This window comes from Python bivittatus, unplaced genomic scaffold (assembly GCF_059951505.1).
Source record: "Python bivittatus isolate LINGU-HERP-01145 unplaced genomic scaffold, Pbiv_v1 ctg000610_np1212, whole genome shotgun sequence".
Taxonomy (NCBI): Eukaryota; Metazoa; Chordata; class Lepidosauria; order Squamata; family Pythonidae; genus Python; species Python bivittatus.
Genome location: NW_028277088.1, coordinates 42175281 through 42188221, shown reverse-complemented (window position 1 = coordinate 42188221; position 12941 = coordinate 42175281). Strand labels below are relative to the sequence as shown.

The 12941-nt window shown below is 37.5% G+C and overlaps 1 protein-coding gene across 1 annotated transcript in view; it reads right to left on the bottom strand.

Moving 5' to 3' along the window:
* The window catches only part of SH3BP5 (SH3 domain binding protein 5), a 43945-nt gene that overhangs the window by 22215 nt on the left and 8789 nt on the right, over positions 1-12941 (bottom strand). The window lies entirely within an intron of this gene.

Here is a 12941-nt window from a genome sequence, read left to right as displayed (position 1 = left end):
CTAAATCAAGCCTGGAGACAAGCATAAGTGTATAATATAACTTTTTATATTTTCAGGGAGAAAATCCTCTGGCCCTTCAGATTTTTTTCTGCCCTTTCCTCATTCCTTAACAGGTTACTTTTTCCAAATGACTACCTGCTAAATGGCCTTTAAGGGAGGGAAAAAAACCTCTTTAATTTCATCCCAATATCCAGCTTCATCGAACAGAACCATTGTATTTTCAATCTCTTTTCTTCAAACTCCCCCCTCCCTGCTTTGCGTATTACTACTTCTTCTGCAACTACTCTAAACTAGGACAAGAGTGACTAACTTTTTTTTAAGTTGGCCAACATGACCTATTTAATTGGCTTGTTTTGCTACACAGTGTTGTCCCTAGATTTAAAAACTGGATGGATACTCACACCCCAAAGAGGCTAACAGATTTCTGAACAGACTAACTTATCTATTAACATTTGGAAATGCATCCAGAGTGTCAACCTTTACTTTCAGTGCATGTGTTACTGGCAATACTAAGATAAAAAAAAAAACATGCACTCCCATAAAGGGAAGGCTAAAACAAAGTGACAGATTAGCAAAGAGCACCCTCCCTTAAAAAGATAATATAAGCTTCATTGTACCCAAAGCTGGTCAAGTGATTTTGGCATCTGAGGCAAAGAAACACTTTAACAACGAAAAAAAAACACAATATGATAAAATATTGATAAAGAAAATTGATAAAGAAATTGCTACTCTTTCACTTCCCTGAAACAACCACCTCATTCTAAGAGGACTGAGTGAAAAATAATGCCACCAGTGTTGCAAATTGACAACAGATGGCAGTACTGACACACCAGAAGCTCTGTCATGTTCTTTAGCATCTATTCTTTCACTTCAGTTAGCAGAAAGTTGTGGTATTGTGTTGCTGTGGTTTGTGAAATGGAAACCTGCTGTGAGTATCTGTTTAATCATGCACCATGATTGGATTTTTAACTGCTGAAGGAATCCCTTCACTTGGAATTCACTGCCAGATGCAAGCAGTTTACATTGATGACCATGTTGACATGAGTTCTGTGCCAAAATATGTAAAGATGGTGAACCAAGAAGAGCTGATTTGTGTGATCGAGAACAAAGTGGACAACCTGGGACAGCAACCGACAGGTTTAATATGAGAAAGACTGATGAACTAATTAAGGACAACCAGTAGATCACTCAAAGGGAAATCTCTGTCAAGCCTGGCATTTCACAAGAATTTGTAGGTATATTATTGATCTTCTTCAGTATCAGAAACTTCATGCAAGATGGGATCCTCACATGCAGAGATGAGTTTAGGAGTGGAAATTTGCCAGCAATTGTTGCCATGCTGTAAGAATGGAAGTAAGGAATTTTTTCACAGCATCATGACAGCTGATGAAACATGGACTCACCATTATGACCCAGAAACAAAGTCCCAGTCCATGGAATATAATCGCAAAACTTCACTAGCAAAGCAAAAAATTCAAAACCCAAACTTTGTCAGGAAAATTCATGGTAACTTGGGATGTAGGTCATGTTATTCAAATGGATTTCTTTGAATCTGGCACCAGACTTAATTCAGAACACTGCATTTTAACGCTTAAAACTTTGAAACAACTTAGTAGAGTTCAAAACCACAAAAAGGAAATTCTGCTGCAAATGACTCTAGGCCTCGCACCTCCTGAGCCACCCAAGAGGCAATTGCAAAGTTGGATTTCACCATACAGTCCATACTTGGCACCATGTGACTTCCACCTTTCCCCAAAATTAAAGGAATACCTTCATCGGCATCTGTTTGACTCAAATGAAAAATCAGAAAGGACTGTCAGGACCTGGTTGAAGAGGCAAAGCGTGGGGTTCTTTCATGACAGCTTTAAGAAGCTTGTCTACTGATGGCAAAAGCAGGCAACAAACAGTAGTTATTATGTAAAGAAGTACAGGTATTTCTCAGGTTATGACCACTCATTCAGTGACCGTTCAAAGTTACAACAGCGGTGAACAAGGGGGACTTACGACTGGTCCTTGAAGTTGCAGCCATCACACCGTCCCCACAGTCACATGATCACGATTCAGCTGCCTGGCAACTAGCTCACAATTATGATGGCTGCAGCGTCCCACAGTCACGTGATTGCCATTTGTGACCTTCTCTGCCCACAAGCAAAGTCAATGGGGAAGCCAGCAGAAGGTTGCACGTCACTTTTGCAAGTTGCTCCCACTCCTGCTGCTTTTTCTCCCGAGGAGCCCCCAGGCAGCATGGGGATCTCATACTCCATAGCACCCACCTGCCTGCACTCCATAACAACCAGCCACAACACCTGCTTGTCTGCCCGCACTCTGTAGCGCCTGCCTGCCTGCAGCTCTCGCCCACAGCTCTTGCCCTCCAGCCTGCTTGCCTGGGACATGGTTTCAGCAGCTCTTCCCATGTCATGGTCACATGAGGTCCTCAGTTAATGACCTGCATGGTTCTCACTTAATGATGGCAATGGGGACTGCCAGGTTTTCTGTTCCTAAACAATGTCACATTTCTGCAACACGACTCTAGGCCGCATTGCTTAGTGATGGAAATTCCAGTCCCAATTGCCATTGTAATTCAAGGACTACCTGTAAATGCAGGTAACAAAGCAGTTCATTTCAAGGACTGTTTTCCTGTTTCATGTATTAAAATATCCCTATTTAAATTAAAGTTATAGAAGTGTAGGCATTACTTTTCATTCAACTCTCGTGTCTAATAGTAGGGCTGGCTCTGAACTTCAGAGGGGTTCATTTTTGTGTTTCTGCATGTAGCATGCTGAGGGTACTTCTGCAAGGATAAAGTCTTGTGGTAGCTGTACCTCCAGAATTACTGAATACTATCAATTATATTATATGTTATCTTTCTTCCTGAATGGAAATTAAAGCAGCCTTCACAGAGTTCCAAGTGGCCTTCCATTCAAGCATTGATTCAATAGGAAATCTTGCAGTATAAGGTAATAATGCACACAGTCCCCCTAGGCATTTGAGAGAGACATACTAAAATATCCCTTTTTCTAAGATAAATTTAATTGTAGCATTTCATCCCAGCCTACCTTAACTCACCAGAATGCAATGATGTAAGGGAATAAGATAAGAGAATTTAGGGTTTTCTGTACCCAAACAAAAATAAATAAATTCTACCAGCATCATCATTCTAGAGTAGCCTTTCTTAATATTTTTTTACCCTGGAGGAACGCTTGAATAATTTTCAGGCCTCAGGGAACCCCTGCATAAAAATTGCAAAAAATACAAAAACTTCACAATATAATTCACTAACCTACACAATCCGCATTTTACAGTGTTTACAACAACAGCAGTGTAAAAACTCCCACCAGAGTGAGTATCAGCATTACACAGCTTGCACAGTTCAAAAAACTATGTTTATTTTTTTTCAATCACAGTCTCTCACGGAACCCCTAGTGACCTCTTGCGGAACCCTAGGGTTCTAGGGAACCCCAGTTGAGCAAGGCAATTCTAGTGTATGTTCTGCAAATATATACAGTATGTGATGTCTCCTTGGTTGTGTATCTGTAGATAAATAGAGTTGTTGGAGGTCAAGCGGCATATAAATTATTATTATTATTATTATTATTATTATTATTATTATTGGTGTATAAAGAATGTTATGATAACATTAGAGGTGTGTTGGTTGGGGATGTAAATACACGTGTTCCTTTTTTGTGGATGATGCTTTGTTGTTGGCTCAGAACCCAAATCATTTGTAAAAAACATTAGATTGTCTGATGCAATACAGAGTACAGGTGTGAAAATTAATATATTGAAGACCAAGGTACTTATGTTTGACAGAGATAAACAATTCCAAGTTATCCATAAATGGGAAAAAAACTAGAGCAAGTAGATTAATTTGTGCATTTTGATAGATTTATTACAAAATATGGGAAAACTGAGAAATTTTAAGACATGCAAATACTGATAGATAAGTATTTCTGATAGATAGATAGATAGATAGATAGATAGATAGATAGATAGATAGATAGATAGATAGATATGTGGGTAATATACAGTTGATTGTGAGGAATGAATATTTGCAAAAAAAAAGCAATGTATAAGATTGTGCTTCTGACTACTTTGTTATGTATAAGTGGGAGTTGGGTATGTCAAGTGAAAAATATAAATAAATTAATAAAAGCATGAAAGGGTTGCTTAAGAAGAGACAGGGTCAAGAATGAATGGGTGCTGAATGAACGTGTACTGAATACAGAAGTGAGTGACCAGTATGAAAGAAACACTTTGTAGTGGTTTGGTCATGTACAGAGAATGAATATGGAGGAAGAATAAATAAGACAAGAAGAGGAAGCCTGAAAAATTTGTGACTGGCTGGGGTTGATGAGACCCTGAAAAGAGAGAAGTGAGAAGTTTAGCAAGCAAAAGAGAATGTATGAAGTGGTGTAGGGACTTAGTGGAAGCAAGGATGATTTGCAAGAGGAGGCATGGAAAGATATATTGAATGGTTTGATGTAGACTAATTTTTGCATTGTGTGCTTCCATCATGCTTTTAATTTTTTGCCTTACTCTTTCTTATGCCTTTTCTTGCTCTGCATAATGGTGCTTACCCTGGAAGGAAATGGCATGAGGGTATGCATGTAGGTACATGTTTTGTTAATAGCTTGAAAGCAGTGGGTTTCCCAAAAGCAGGCTTGGGGCTTAAACAGACAATCAGATCCAACAAGATTCTTGCATTATTATGAGTTTCTGACATTTCCAAATGTGTGTGCATGACTTCCTTATTTACCTGATTCAGAATTATTTGGTGCTTCAGTTACTTGGGTGAAATTGCTTAATACTTGGGGATTACCCAATTTTTCTGTTTTACATGAATTAATCAGGATTTCACACATCAGGTCTTGATAATGGGAAAACAGTAATCAGGAACTGATGTGTAAAATCAGGGTGGCTGTGTGAACTGCATTTAGCAGAGAAACTTAAGAGTTTCACGTTTGACTTTTCCTCTTGTGCTCCATGTCCTACAGCATCAAATCAGCCTCTGCCATGTGCACATCTATTGCCAAGTAATAGTTTAAATAGGGTTCCTTTGCTTGTTAGGAAGATCATCTCAGCTCATCTGATACCTTGCAAGTCTGGGTCACATATTGTAGCAAGCCATAAACCTTGGTTTAGCAACCATGGTAGTAAGGTTCAAATGACATGCTAACCCACAAAATAAGAAAACCACATTATGATTTAGCCCTATGTGTGAACTCGGTCACTAGTATGAGAAAATGTAAAAAATATAAGTCTAGCTGTTCTTATCTCAGTCAGTCTACATTGCTGAAAGAAATGACAGTATAACTATCCCAAGCTTAATGCCCTCCAGAAGAACTGGATTTCAGGCCAGTAATTTCCAGCCAATGTAGTATTTACTCACTGAGAACTATGGAGAATTCCAAGTGAGGAAGGCTGTTGAGACTAGCATAGACTTTAGCATCTGTGAGACACAGCAAGATGTTGCCATGGGATTCCTTCCTATGACATCAAATCCAATTTCTGTTGAGAACTTTTCACAAATATTTGTTTGGCTTGAAAGGCCAAGACAAAACAAATTTCCCAGCTGGGAATTTCAAGATGTCAAAAACACGAGCTGTTTAACACTGAGTTAGTCCCTGTAAATTCAACTAATTTGAAGGTGGCATGTTCTCACTTAGTAGATTGGGCTGATCCATGTACAAGGCTGTGGATAATGGAAATTAAATACTCTAAAGTAGAATTACTGTGAGGAACTATTTCCAGCCTGGAAATAAACAAGAACAGAATTAGATCATTGATGGTGATAAAAAAGCACAATACTTTGCATAATTGTGATACAGAATAGAAGGAAGCATTCATTGTCCATTGTCCATTGATGCAGGACAGCTGGTCAAATGCAGAGAGGACAGAGGAACAGCACAGAACAGCTGTGAGCAATGACAGAATGACTCCAGAGCACTGAACTGATTAATGTGGTACTTCATCCAGAGCATATCCATTTTTCTACCAGTTGTGAGGGTGATTTAAAAGCTGTGACATTAGTATCAGCAATGGAATATGAGGCAGAGTTTTCCTTTGCTAGTCTGATTTGGTTAAGGAACAGGAAACAGACAATGTTCTGGCCTGACTGCTGTTTATGTAATGATACTTGGGAAGTATATTAAACTTTTAATACTTTAATTTCTTAAACTAGTGAGAGCATTTCAGTCTTTGGGTGAATGAAATGAAAGTTGTTCTCCTTAAACAGCAAATTTCCAAAATTTGATTCCAGTAGGAAACTGTTGGGCTAGAATGAACATACTGATTTGGTATGATTAGATGAAATCAACATTAGGAATGGCTACATCATTTTGAAACACATTGTCCCTCGTTAAGGGATTCATACATTATGAATCAGGTCTCAATAGGTGGCACCTGACCAAGCTTGTCTGGGCTTGGAAGCTAAGCAGGGCTGAGCCTAGCTAATATTTCAATGAAGACCACCCTGCCAGGGATTAGAAGTTGAAAAAAACATCCTGGAAAAAGTTAATGGCAAATATATTCTGTACTATGGTCAGAAAAGCTGTGTAGATGCATTCACATGGCCTCCAGGACTTAAGCTTGACTTGAGGGTGTTTTTATCTTCTTACATCAATCACCCCCCAGGGTGGTTGGAAATTCTGGAAGCTGAAGTGCAACATGTATGGCTGGCATGAAGGTAGTGAAGGCTAACGTACACAATCTTGTTTTGCTTTTTCTCACCTCATCATAGATCAGAAATAGTTCTCATTTTGGACACTTCCTCTTTTTGAGTCAATTTAGTTTTACTTGCATACTTCTTGCATTGCTTTACCATCTGCCTTACAGTATAGAAATATCTCCCTATTTTGTTTGTGCTTATGTGCATACGTGTGCAGGCATAACTCTATCAAATCAGTCCTGTTCTGTTTTCATACTTAGGATGCTGTAAGACAAAAATCAAAAGTGTGCATGCAATCATTTGTATCCTGTTATAATAAAAATGAATAATAAGGAAAAAGAATGAAAAAGAATGAAAAAGAACAGAGCTGTGGGGATGTTCACATAGAATAATATAAATGAAATGTTTGCAGATACATGCAGTCTATTCATTCCTGCTTGCTCTTTCTATTAACATAAGAATGTAGCATTTGGCATATCATCCACACTAAAGGAGCTTGACTTGTTTCTTTACAAGTCACAGACAAGCTCTGATATGATTCAGGTCTGTAAAAAGAGCAAGAAATCAGGATCTCCAAAGCTAAATATTTTGTGATTAAAGAGCTTGAGTTTCTGAGAGGAGTAAAGAACAAGGGATAGGCTGTCAGAATTAAGACTAATCAGGACCGGAAACAAACATTCAAGGAACAAATCTTTCTGGGTTCTAATTACTAAAATTTATTATGAAAGAGTTAAGGTGATAGCATAAAAAGCCAGTGAGTGTTTTTGCTTTCAGATATGATCCTGGATTCTCAGTGTGATGGGTACAGCTAGAATGTTGTGAGTGCTCTCACAAAATGGCTGGTTTGGGGCTTGTCTGTTCACAAAATGGCTACCAAAGTGGTAATAGCCAGTCATGCACAACCTATTTCCAGGTGGTAAACTGAGGAGATTTTTCCATATTAGACCCTTGGGATGTCATGCACTATCTGCTTTGTCCCCCCCCCACCCCCCCCCCAGGAAGGTGGATTTATTTCCAAACAAAGCACTGGATTGCAGTCATTTGACTTTTTTTTTTTCCTAAAAATGTCTCTATACAGTTCCAGAGCATTACCGGAAATAAAGATTATGCCAAATCATGTTTTGAAGTGTACCGGCTTTGTAGCTATTATTTTTTAATTAAAAGAATCTTTTTAAAAGAGGGGACAGAGAACCTGGCAAGCATCGTGTTCCATCCTATAGCTTGGAACAGAATATTGTTTCGATAGTTTTGTGAACCAATACTTGGCACGTTAGGAATTTTCCAGAAATCTGCTTTACCTGAGCGTGCAAACGCAGTCTATGTGTACTGGAGTTTAAGTTTTAAACATCTGGCAATTTGAAACAGGAATTTTGACTTCACACTGAACATTTAAATGTTTAATGCTGGATTTACAAATGCCAGCTGCAGTTTCATAGAGTACTGTACAGTGCTCTACAGCAAACTATCTCAATCAGCAGTAGATTCCTTTCTAGTGGAAAATGGGCAAGCAGTAAAATATCAGTTCCTGCATACTGAGTTGTCAAGATCTTCTTATATGAAGAAGCTTGAGAATAGAATAAATTTCAGCCCCAGACTTATCTGCAGTGAGTAGCTGTTTCCTAGCCAAGTTTCCTGGGGATTTAATACTCTCTTTGTAACCTGTATGTCTGAAAACCTGTCATTACTATAATGGCAGGAGAATCAGCTTTGCATATATTTCAAGATTAGTAGTCAATTCATATTTATTATTTATTTATTACTGAGACTTGAATGTTGCTTCAGTCCTGTGGCTCTGAGCACTTTATATTGTCTGATACAAAACCATATAAACACACACACACACACAGAGGCATAAATATACTGTACTCAATCAGTGCCTCCATAAGTAATCAGTTGCCCTGCATTTAAACAAAGCATCCTTTGTTTACAACCCAGGAAAAATTCTTGTAATTAGAATATTCCTCTCTTCAGTTCCCTAAAACTTTGCAAAAAAAAAAACAAAGTTGAAACCACATTTTGAAATACTATGTAGGATATGGTCACAGCTTTGCGTGCTAGTCATTCTGAGAGAAGAGCCATCACTGAAAATGTTTGCCTCCTAACCCGTTGTATGTCTGAAGCAGATGTGCTAATTATACAGTTTCTTGTACATGGCTGTATTTGTGTGGTTTTTTTTTAAACCATGACATCATTGAAAAAAGCATTGCTGAGGGGTTTTGATACATAATCATATCCATTCATGATGAAAAAAGGAATACTTTTTCCTCTTTTTATATTGGACTGTATGTGTGAAGGATAAAGGAACTATATGGCAGTTTTTGCTGCCCAATAAGATTGTTTAATTTTTTCTTTTCTGTTGATAAACATTAAATACAACATTTAAATAACCAGAAAAGTAATACTTCTCATACATCCAAGTCTTTAATTTCACAGAAAGCTCCATCTTTTTTAAAAAAATGGAACTGAATTGTGCCTGTATTGTTGCCACTCCAAGATGTGCATATTGTCCGTGTCTTTTGTTATGGTGCTCTGACCTATTTTTTTGCAGATTTTAAGTTACAAAAACGGATGACATCTGCAAACACAGTTTCTTCAAATGAGTCAGAAATAAATAGGCTTTGGAAACATTGGGTATAATTAACATGTTTGCTTTATTGCTAAACAAAAAAATTGTGTTGGAAATAATTTCCTTTTTCTGGCTTGCAGTTTGGACAGCAAAAATACTTTATATTTCTAATCCTTGCAGTAAAGAAATAGTTTTATTCCTCGAAATTGAAATTAATCAGCTCCACACCAATTGTTTTCCAATTAAATGACAAAGCCATCTATTGTGCTTGTTTTATCCCAAGAACATGATGAAAACCTGTATTTGTGTGTGTGTATGCGCACGCGCGCAGAGTAATCTTGTCTTCTCCCTATTCAATACTGATGTTATTTGTGACTTATGAACAAATTGATTACAGGAGCAGTTGCCATTAGAGTTAATTCTACCCACTTCTGTGGCACCAATTCTTTGTATTCTGTTCCAAGCAACTTCCACATCCTCTTTTCCTTGCTCCATTTTTCATTCACCCTGTTGGAAGATTAATCTTGTAATACTTTTTCATACATAATTATTCTTTGACATCAATTTCTTTCACTTCTTCCCTTATTCTCCTTTTCCATTTTCCCCCCAAGATCCATTCTTGAAACTATGAACAAATTGTTCAACATTCAGAACTTCTCATCAGCCTTGTATCTTTTAATTCTCTCAGTCTTTCATCATAAACAATCAAATCAATAATGCTTTTAAATTTATATGCATCATTTTACTCTGTTCATGTATGAATGTATGCTTAAGCCATGTATTGGCAGGGAACCCCTTTTTCTAAGCAGATACTCACTACACAATTATTGTCATTCATTCTATGATCTCTGAAATTACCTTTCCTATATACCCATATCTCATTCCCACCATTCATCTCACGTAGCAAAATAAATTTTTATCCTGTTTTACATTCATTCAAAATATTAAATATTTTTGCCAAAATTCATTGTGGTGCTTCCATTATCACCATTCACCATCCACACACTTCTATGGCATTTTGTAACATAATTCTTTTCACTCTTCCAAGCAGCTTTCACACTCTTTTCTTACATCCTCTTTCAATTCATCCTCAGATGAATGTATCTTTTATTTTTTTCATACATTATTCTTACTTTCTCTTCCACACAGTTGAACTATTTTCACTCTAGTTTATTTTTTTTCCAGAAGTTCATCCCTTGTTCCACTGTTCCCTGGAATGTAACATACAACTGTCACCAACTATGAACTCCTGCCTTCAAACTCACCCATACAAACTAGATGAAATTCATATTTTCTGACATATATTTTAGACCTTTCATTCTGAATTAAACCTTTACTTCCCTCAATGTAATTATATTCTTATCTTTCTCTTACTTTTAAAACACCAAGCACGTTTTCCTTCTTTCATTTCACCTGTCAATACTTGCCCTTAACCATTTACTCTCTTAAATTCCAAATCATAATTTTCTATATACCATCGTCATCAGCAGGTGGGCCCATAAATATTGCATTCTGCTATCATAGTTTCAGTCAATCAACACATTCAGATAATGTTTTTAGTAAGATAGAGAATGTGTAGACTAGAGCACCAGCTTTAGTTCTTTTCATATGTAGCATACCTCACTAATAAGGACAATACAGGTCAGCTTTGTTATATTTTAGCCAATACACTAAGCATTCTACTCTATGCAAGCTAGAATTTTACTCTAGAGAAAGATAGAGATAGCAGAGGTACATGCAGTGTACTGATACACATTCAGAATGCATTATTTAATACTTAATATTTCATAATCTAGTATACAGATAGCATAAGACTCTCTCTCTACAGGTTCACAATCTAACAGATACAGGTCAAGAAAAAACAGTAGCAAACTTTGCTACGTGAATGACATGCTGCAATGGTTTATCTAAAAAACAGGGACTTTCAGACTCTTCAAAAGCAGAAACCATAGTATGCCTCTTTTCAGCCTTTGAAGCCCCGGGATAACATGAACCAGGCGTATAACTTCATATACAATGAGAATGCAAAAAAAAAAATAAAATCTGAGGAGGTTCGTGACAGTTTGGATAGAAAATATTTGATACACAATACACCAGCCCAATCTGCAATTGTTTTCTCCCAAACCACTTACTGGATGTGTCTTTGTTCTCAGAGGTCATCATTTACAAGCAATGCCCATGAGTCTCAAGCTCCCAAGGAGAATAACGGAATAAATATGGGTCAAAGCTCAGGCTCAATGCATCATTAAATATTTGACACAAAAGTTGGCAAGAACACTCTGTTCCCAAATTGTGAGCTCTCATACCCCTGTGTGTTCACACAGACTAACATCTATTCTTTGAGTTTTCAAAACCAAATTCCTAAATGCATACAACTCTTACTTCCTCCAATGTCTATCACTCCATTTTATCCAATGCATTTATCATAATATCCTGTCCAAGCAGGCCAACCTAGGCTTCAGATAACCCCATTGTTAATGCCAGAATGGGGAATATCTTGCCTATAGAAAAACATGTATCCACTCTATAGCATAAGAATGCTTGTAAGTCTATTGGATTTGTAAAAATCTCTTGGATATTGTCCACGCCAACATGACAGGGGTCACAGAATCCTTCTCTCCCATTGACTGTGTGAGAGGGTTCTGCTTATGCTTATTTTCACAATCCCTCTACAACTCCCATTTCCTTCCCTCTTGTATTAAAGTTTGTGTCTTCTGCACTTAAAAAAAAGATGCCTAGAAACTCCTTCTGACAAGAGTATCCTCTTCTATCATGGAGAACTAGAAGGTATATTTTCATCCTGTAAGCATTGTACTACTACAGTAGTATGTTTCCAACAAGCATTTATAAGGAACTTGAGAGCTAAGTTACACATGACATTAATTGTGCATAATCAATGCATACTTTAAAACATTTAAATAGTTAAAGTAGGGGAACAAGCAGGATCAGGAAATTGCCTTTCTGCCTGAAAGCTGCTATTAGCCCCAGCAGGGAACATAGCCAATGAGCGTTTCCCTCCTAGGGTTAATAACCACTTTTTTGTGGAGGGGAGGGATATTTCATCATTGCATGCAAAGGAAATAATTATAATTTCTTCCCTTGTATAATTGCCCTGATTCCATGTAGTCTTTCCCCTATAGCAGCAGTTTCAATTTTAACAAAATGCACACATTCTTTCTTTATACCAGCCTTCCCACTGTTACACTGGTCAGGCTGGCTGACAAATATGGGTTTTGTAGTCCAACACATCTGGAGGAGATCATGTTGGGAGAAGGCAGCCTTACATACAATTACATTACATTTGAGGTACGGTTTCAGAGGCTGCAGCTAAAACTCCTGCAGTGAACTTCTCCAATCTAGCATTTTCCAGAGGGGTTGACATGCAACTTTCACAATTCTCTTCTAGCATGGCCTCTGGTTTTTTTGCTGGAAAAAATGGGATTTGTAGCCCCAACACCTCTGAAAGGCGATAGGTTTGGGAAAGCATGCATAAGCTTTCCTACATCTCAACCATAGCTAGTCTTGCCCAAAACTCATACACCACTGCTGGGGAGGAGGCTTTTAGTTAACCATGGAATAAATTATCACAGGCTAATACTACCCAATTAAAAGCATCATATCCATATCTACAGAGATAAATAGAAACAAAATTTTTGCTGCTAAGTACAGCAGTATTCACTAGCTTTAATTACCGTTAATAAGACATTC